Raw genomic sequence first — 8,896 nt, 5'->3', positions numbered from 1 at the left:
CAGCTGTGCAAAAGGAGTCTTATATAAGGAGATGCATCTATTTATCTATTACCTTTAGAGTTATGAGAATAAAAAATAGTCTTTTGTAAATAGGGTCTACGCGGCAAATGCATCAAAGCCTTTTAAATCCCTATGGGCTTTGGTGCATTTGCCGCTCCAGCCCGCACTAATTTGTTTAATAAAAGAGGCCCCTAGTTGTAGCCTAATGGGTTTTTGGAAAGGTTGAGCATCTGTGCTCAGGATTTAAGCACAATGGAAATATATCAACTCAGCTTTAGCTCCTATATTCTGTAGCATTGCTAGAAGCATTGAAATAATAAAATTGGTATTTGTAACCTCATTAACCAATCTGATTTTAAATGAGTCTATAAATTCAATTACTTCTTACTTGAAAATAATGAGTGACAACTCATTAATACATGTTCCTTGTTGATGTATTACACTTAAGTATGATACCTGATGGCTAAGCCAGCCATGTGTGCATTCTGGAATAAATTAGTTTCAATAATATTAAACATATTGATTTTAACATTATGTTTTAATTGAATTCAGAGCAGTCTTGAATCATTCAGGCATATGCAAGACCCCATAGCTAAATGCTCATGGATGCCTAAATCAACACCTTCCATGTTGTGTATCTGGCTTACATTGAGGTGGGATCTTTGCTTTGGTAAACAGTAAGTTATCATTCAGGAACCAACATTCTGGAATAAAAAAAAAAAAAGATATGCACATCTTCAAATCTGTTTGCATCTAAAGAAAGGTTATTTTCTCTCTAAATTGTATAGTTTTGCTACGAGCATGTTTTACCTCAAGGTCAAACTCAATGGCCAATGAAAGGGAATTATGTTATAGTATTAAAACAGAAAGAAACAAAGTTGATATTAAATGACCTTCTCTATCTCAAGATTTTCATTAATTCTTTGGTGCTTGCAGTTAGTTTTCTTTACTTCTAAAATGTTTTAGAGCAAATGGTAGATCAGAACCCTGAGGCTCCCAAGGTTAAGGCAGAGACACTATCATCTTTCTTATTTCAGTCAACATCTGGAGAAACAAACTCATAGCCAAGAGAAACCATTACAGCCTATAACAATCAGCAGTATTTACTGTTATTCAATAGATTAACCTTTTTCTATCGTAATAAATTTTACGCTACGCTGGTTCCAATCGTAATTATTTTAGCAAAGTTTTATATTATTCACCATTATCATTTAAGGCTATTGTAAACATAATGTAAATAAGTCATGTCTGTAAATTCAAATATTTTGTGTTCCTGGCTCTTTATTAGTCCATACACACTGTTTATCCACTGTCTATGTCATTTTTGGAATGTCCCGTCATCCGGGACACACGATAGAAAAAGGTTAAGGAAAACTTAGTGCTCCTTTTACAAAGGTGCGCTAGTGTTTTTAGCGCACGCACCGGATTAGCGCACGCTATAGTGCGTGCTACCCGAAAAACTACCACCTGCTCAAGTGGAGGCGGTAGCGGCTAGCGCGCATGGCATTTTAGTGCATGCTATTCTGTGCGTTAAGGCCCTAACACACCTTTGTAAAAGGAGCACTTACCTTGTAATATGCAATTTTATAGCCAGAGAGCTTCACTCGGTCTTTGATTGAACCTCTTGTATTTGTTCGATCAGAATGGGTTGACTGTGCCACTTACATGAAAGCCGACGCAGCCAGCGTTTCACAGATGTCCTTCTTATTTTAACTCTGCTGCATCAGGGCGTAATTTAGTTGGTACCCCTTCTTTTTAAATCATTTGATATTTCTGCCGATATCCAGACGGTAAATGCTGCTGATTGTTATAGGCTGTAATGGTTTATTTTGGCTATAAAAATAGATAAGACAAGTGGGACTTCTGGAGAATATTAAATAAAAAGAAAAAAAGAAGAAGAAAAAATGACTATTATTAGAAATCGGGATTTTTTTTGTCAATGACTATAATGGAGTAATACAGCAAACTATGCTGACTATTCAAACAATAAAGATTGAATAGCTCGACTTTGCAGTGAGCTCCAAACTCTGAGGCTTTTTTCCCCCAATATCATTGATATATTAATAGATTGAATCTACTAAAATTTGTGAGCTAAGAGACCTTACAACCAGATAGTGTGGCTTCCAACTATCACCCCATTTCCCTCCTCCCCTATATGAATGTGCTGTTTATAGCCATTGCCTTGACTTTCATTCATCCCTAGCTATTCTTGACCCACTTCAATCATTCTAGGGAAACTGCCCTTGGTCAAGTTTCAAATGACCTGTTTCGGGCCAGATCCAAAGGTTTCTGTTCTATTCTCTTTGTGCCTCTCTGCCTCCCTCAGCTTCTTCAAGTCTGCTACTCTAGCCTCAAGAGAACAGACTCATTCTCTAAGACCTAGGAACTCATTGCATCAAGCACACACATATGTCCTCTCGCCAAATGGAAGATAATCATACATGTGATATCCAATGCAAAAGATTGGATAACATTCCTCTCATAAGAACATAAGAATTGTCACTGCTGGGTCAGATCAGTGGTCCATCGTGCCCAGCAGTCCGCTCTCGCGGCGGCCCCCAGGTCAAAGACCAGTGCTCTAAATGAGTCCAGCCTCACCTGCGCCACATTCCAGTTTAGCAGGAACTTGTCCAATTTTGTCTTGAAACCCTGGAGGGTGGCTTCCCCTATAACAGACTCCAGAAGAGCGTTCTTGTTTTCCACTTTCTGGGTAAATAAGAACTTCTTTACGTTTGTACGGAATCTATCACCTTTCAACTTTAGAAAGTGCCCTGTCTGCATCATAGGAACTTATCATACTAGGAATATTAGATTATATACAAAACCTGAAGATTATATGGTATATTGTGTGATTAGATGTATTTAGTGTTTGTTTTTCTGCAAGCAATGAATATAATTAAAACTCTAATGAAAACTCTCCTCTTATCATCTTGACTATAAATGAAGAGATGTGCTAGGGGTTTGGACGTGTTTTTGCCTTACATCTAAATACAAATGTTTTCATGGCAGTGGCCTAAAAAAGCATCTGAGTCAGATCAAAGGCATGCAGGAATTTCAAGGTTATAATTACAGATCAAGATACTATCTGAAAAGACAGAATATTTAAGAGGCAAATGTAAGATGCAGCAGAAAGATAGCTTTCTCTAATTTCACCAAGCTCAGGGATGATATCTTATTCATGGATCAAGGACTCACTGAGAAAAATAACAATATCAGCAACCTGCCTGCCTGCTTCATAGCCAGCTGCCTGTATGGATGACCGATTCCCACCAAGGTCATATTTTTTTGATTTCCAAAAGTCTGGGGACATGTGGTTTGGAGGAACTGACTTTTATGGTAGGGGAGTGTGTATGTTTTGGTTCATCTGATCTTTAGAGGTTTTGCCATTCTGATTTTTATCTTAGGAAATTTTATCCTAATTTTACATTGTTTCATGTTTTGCCTTTATAAATAAAACCTATAGTTTTCTATTAATTTCACATACGTTCATGCAGCTTATCTGTAAATATTTATATGAAGGAGTTTGATCTCAGGTTAGCTAAATATAAGACCTGTTTTTCTTTCTTTCCCAGAGTACTAAAGTGTTATTTGATACATGCCTTTATCCTGCCTCTAATAGGAAGGAGTCAGTGATGATTACTGGGATTATTTCCCTCACATCACAATGAGAGGAATCCCATCCTGATCTCCCCTGGAAAAGGCTCCCTCTGGGCCCCTCTCCAAGTAAAGTCTCCTCATACATCTCAGCAGCTTTTTCCCACTCCCCCTACCTACATTTACATCCCTTGTGGTCTAGTAGGTCATCTAGACAGAAGAAACCCCACTTCTTCCTGACCCTGATAGATCAAGATGCAAAATGACCATCACAATTTTCTCCAATTACAGTAGATTTATTTATTCAGCTACTACCACCATCAGAGCTCAAAATACTCCCTTAAACATATCACGTTTTCTAGGTGCTATGTTATAAACACTGGCTTTTACTAAACTGAGATAGAATTTCTTATCGCGGGCCGGCAAGATGAATGCTCCGTCTCACATTCAATTCCTATGAGTGTTGGAGCATTTACCTTACTGGCTCTACCGCGGTTTAGTGAAAGCCCAAAATGAAAACGCAAGTCCCAAATAGACAGTGAAGGTTTCCTCGTAGAAATAGGCAGACAAAATTTCTTACCTCTGGAAAAAATAGGGTATACTCAATTAGGCTTCCCCACCACAAGTTTTATGGTGCTTGAAAAAACAAAAGAGAGAGTATTTCAGTAACTCCATCGAAAGTTTTTGCTTTTCATTTTGCTATAACCCCTTGGACTGCACCATCATTTTTGAAAAACATTGGAGTTCTATAATTGTGTTCTAGTACATGAGAAATTTGAGATAAAACAATTGTTGGAAAGAAAATATTTCATATGTTTTTTGACATTTTTATTTTAGGTTGTTTCAAAAAATATATATGATCTGCTTACTCAAGAGGAGAGATGTTGGGCTCTCAATGGACAAGAAAAAAGGAGAAACTGGATTGAATCAAGGATGTACATTACCCAATATTTATAACCTCAATGAAATGAGAATTTGAGAAATAAAGTACCTTGCCACCAATTATGTATATTTTTTAATGACAGCACTTAATTGTCTATACTGTTCAGCTCAGAACAGTTTACATGAATTTATTCAGGTAAGCATGCAGTCTGTGTAATGCATCTGGGGCATTGGGAGGGGGGGGGGATTAAGTGACTTGCCCAGGATCACAAGGAGCAGTGTGGCTTGGAACCCACAACCTCAGGGTGCTGAGGCTGTAGCTTTAACCACTGCACTACACTCTCCCCTTGAGTTTTAGGGGGCAGATAACAATTTATTCTTCCTCAATGTACCTCCATTTTTTTTTTTAAAAAAAAGAATATAGAATTACGTACTGAAGTATATTTACATATCAGAGAACAAAAAAATGGGAAGAGTGAGATGTTTCTAACTGGGATCTTTATTGCAAACAAGAACTTAGTACAATATAAGCAAAGACTCAAACTTCTCATTGCTCCTTTCTGAGAAAAAGTTTATAAACTATTTTCATACATAAAAAGTTGACTTTCGTGTGTAAATGGCCTCTTCTGAAATTAATGAGTACTTAAAAAATACACTTGGACCCTGACTTTGTAAACGGTGCCCAGTGGCTAGGCAACCACTAAGCGCTATTTGTAGAATCATGCCTAGTGGTGCCTAACCTGTCTTAGGTGCTGGTAGATATCATGATAGGCACCAGTAAATTAGGCCAAGAAAATCCTGGCCTAATATGCTGACACTTAACATCAACATCTACTGATGCCTAGGGCAATATACACCCAAACTCCACCTCTAACCATGCCTATTTTTCAGATAGGCACCAGTAGGCACTTCAGTATAGCTGCCTACATGGTGCCTATGGAGTTAGGTGTATATCCCAAACTTATTTTTTTAAATTGGTTTTTAATAGTGCTGTTCAATTAACAGCACCAATTGAAGCAATTAAAATAAAAGTTAGGTGCTTACATCGGCTAGGCACTTAATGGTAGGCACTTTTGATAAAAACAGGGTCATGGTGAATACCCAGGCATATATGTATAGCAGACAGTGACATAGTAAGGGGGGGTGCTATCTGCCCTGGATACCATCTTGGGGGGGTGCTAGCAATCATCTTCCTCTCCATCTCCCTGTTCCTTCCTGACCCCCTGCCACGCATGTGCACCCCTTCCCTCATACTACTTTAATTTTCCTGGTGCGAGAAGTATCGCAAACTTGCTGCCCATGTCAGTGTTGACTCTCTCTGATGTCACGTCCGGTTCCCGTGCCTAGGAAGTGACATCAGAGGGAGGGACGGCATAACATGGGCAGCAACTTCATGATGCAGTTCACGCCTGAAAAATTAAAGAAGTACGGTGGAAAGGAAGAGGGCATGTGCATGGCAGGGGGGGATCAGGAAGGAGTGGTGGAGGAGAAGAGGGCAGGGAGGGGCACCACCGCCCCCGGGCACCACTCACCCTCACTAAGCCACTGATAGCAGGCAATTTCCGGTGCAGAAAATAGGTGGGTCATAGGTGTATAATATCTGCACCTTCAATCTGTGATTTCTTCAGGATTTATGTTGTTGTTTATAAAGACTCACAGGTGTATATGCATAATTAGGTGTTTCAGGAGTGACCCACAGGGCTACTGTCTCCTGTTGGGGGAACAGTGCAACAATTATTGTTTTATTTATATTCTCCTGTGATTGGATCTGAATTCTTAGCTCTTGGACAACATTGACAGGCAAGGGCACAAGTCAGCAGGGACATAAGGGCACGCTACCAAAGGTGGGACTGACCACAGTGGGGAGAAACAACATCAAGTGGGAACCACTGGTGGACACCAAAAAGTGGATGCCACCACTGCAAATCAAATTGAGCCAAATTAAACAAGTTGTCAAGACTTTAGCTAAGGAGTCGGCAGCCTTCAAGTACCTTTAAGACATCTTCCCTAATCTGTATGAGGCAAAGGTCAAAACTGGTTTCTTTGTCGGACCACAGATAAAGATGATCCTGGACTGCAAATAATTTTCTGAGAAGCTAACTAGGAAGGAGAAAGCAGCTTGGAACAACTTTATTGCAGTGGTTTGGTACCAAAAACTACATGGAGTTGGTTGACATTCTGGTAAAGAATTATAGTAAAATGGGCTGTAGGATGTCTCTCAAAGTCCATGTCATTTATGCTGATCTTGAGACATTCAAGGAGAACATGGGAGCATACTCAGAGGAACAAGGTAAGCATGTCCATCAGGATATACTTGACTTCAGAAGCCCCTGAATATAATGAGAACACAATGGGAAACTATGCATATCTGGGAGTTGATTTGTGAAAATGATTTATAATATAATCTAAAAAAAACTACTCGCTTCTAAATCTTCTTTGATCATCTTTGTATAACTTCAATATAAATACATTTTAATAGTGATTCATATGTTACTTTTTATGACTTTGCAAGAATGAAAAGATGAAAATTTGGCGTTTTCATGTTTTAAATAGGTAAACTGCAAAATTTGTTTATCCTACTACTATTTATAATTTCTATAGCGCTGAAAAGTGTATGTAGCGCTGCACATGTGAACATACAATAGATGGTCCCTGCTCAGAAGAGCTAATTTGAACAGACAGGAAATATAGACATATCCTGCTTCCAGGAAAAAGGTCTTAGGGCTCAATAATTTACTAAGGTGTACTATGAAATTAAAGCAGGAATTAGGGAGCATAAACAGCATGGTTGGCATTAACTGCTTAATGGAGGAGTGAAGGTTTCATGCTAAGTCAACGCAGAGTTAGCTACTGTGCATGTGCAGGGCGATTCTAGATCAAATTGGTTATGGTCCATATTTTAAGACTATTCTATAAAGAAAAATAGATACCTTCTTTTCTTAACAGAATATTTGTGCAAGGTGCATGACCAGTCCTAAAGCTAGTATAGACGTGTACCAGCCACACTGCCCAAACGCCATCCTTGCATATGCCTCCAGCAAAGTTTAGCATGAAGTTTTCCACAAGTTTGTATTCTATAAGTAGCCATTTATGTACAAAAATGCCCACTTGCGCACTAGAATATCACCATTTATTCCATGCTTTCTTGTTGCCTAAAATTAAGCAGATCCATATAGACTTACCCCCTGTTAATGTAGCAGATAATGCAGAGCAGTTAAAGCCAACAACAACAACAAAATGAGGAAACAAAACTCCACGAGAGACAATCTAAAACAAAGAGAGAAGGGGGCCTACATATAGTGCGAACTTACATCTCCTGCACCTAACTTTGCCGTGAATCGCAACTATGGAGACGCCTAAGGGCACCAAAGATCACTACCAGCATTCTGTGGCCTTAGGTGCCTCCGTAGTCAGAAGAACGGCGCCATTGATGGAGGTTCCTCCATTTTTTTTTAAATGAGAAAATAATTGATTTTTTAAAATGCGGTCAATTACCATGACAATTAAAATCAATTAAGTTAGTTATGTTAAGCGGCGGTATGGCAACCACCAATGTCTAACTTAGTACGCCATTTAAGAAACCCAGGGCATAGTGGGTATTGCAAAGGGGATATACACTAGGGTAGAGGCATGTCTCTGCATTACACAGGTAATTTACAGATTACTGTAGGTTACATGCATCTCTGACACATTGAGTCACCTGCACTCACACCTGCTTTATGGCTGGCATAAGAATAGGCACCTACATGTGGGGCATGGTAATACTGGGTTGAAAATTGCCTCCTTCATGTGGTTTTGTAAGTAGACTCCTAAATTGATTGGCTAAGTCCCCCAAGCCTGACATTAGATGGTTTCAGACCCATCAGCACATGCAGTCCTCTGTTGTGAAATTTATTCTGTCTTTCAAGAGGTTACTTGTTGTTTTTAACCATCAACAGACAAAGGAAAACGCCTTCCAAGAAAAACCTATAATCTTCACATTAGCTCCCTCATGTGAAATACTAAAACTGAACTTACCAGCTAAGATGAAACTGCTTCCAACATAATCCTCCACCTCCAGTAAAATCTGATAGCATGAATTTATTCTTGTAAGCTCAATGTTAGCATGACTAGTAAAGAAGAAAAAGTTATTAATAAGAGCTTAATGCTTCAATTAATTCTGCCTTTGGAATGATATGCAGGAAAACATGGCACCTTTAGTGAATATTATATTAATGTCTAATCTATTCACTTTCCACTTGAACTTTCAAAATGATTTGTTGGGTAAAATAGCCTAGGAGCTTAATAATATCTCAAATTATACTTACTCCTTTGTGCTGATGGGCAGATCTTTGCAATTCAGAGTTTAACAGTGAGAGAAAATCAAAGAGATTTGTTATATGAAAACAATATTGTAGAAACCATTTTACCAGAGGCACTG

At 38.7% G+C, this 8,896-nt stretch overlaps 1 long non-coding RNA gene across 1 annotated transcript; it reads right to left on the bottom strand.

Annotated features, from left to right (window-relative positions):
- Positions 1–638: 638 nt before the first annotated feature.
- On the bottom strand, positions 639–8,587 carry LOC117352615. The gene is made up of 3 exons (XR_004537734.1): positions 8,494–8,587; positions 4,175–4,230; positions 639–704 (listed from the first exon to the last, which is right to left on the bottom strand). It is a non-coding gene; the product is annotated as an uncharacterized LOC117352615 (long non-coding RNA).
- Between the last annotated feature and the right edge of the window lie 309 nt (positions 8,588–8,896).

The sequence above is a fragment of the Geotrypetes seraphini genome, chromosome 1, assembly GCF_902459505.1.
Source record: "Geotrypetes seraphini chromosome 1, aGeoSer1.1, whole genome shotgun sequence".
Lineage (NCBI taxonomy): Eukaryota > Metazoa > Chordata > Amphibia > Gymnophiona > Dermophiidae > Geotrypetes > Geotrypetes seraphini.
This window is presented reverse-complemented; position numbering and strand designations above follow the sequence as displayed.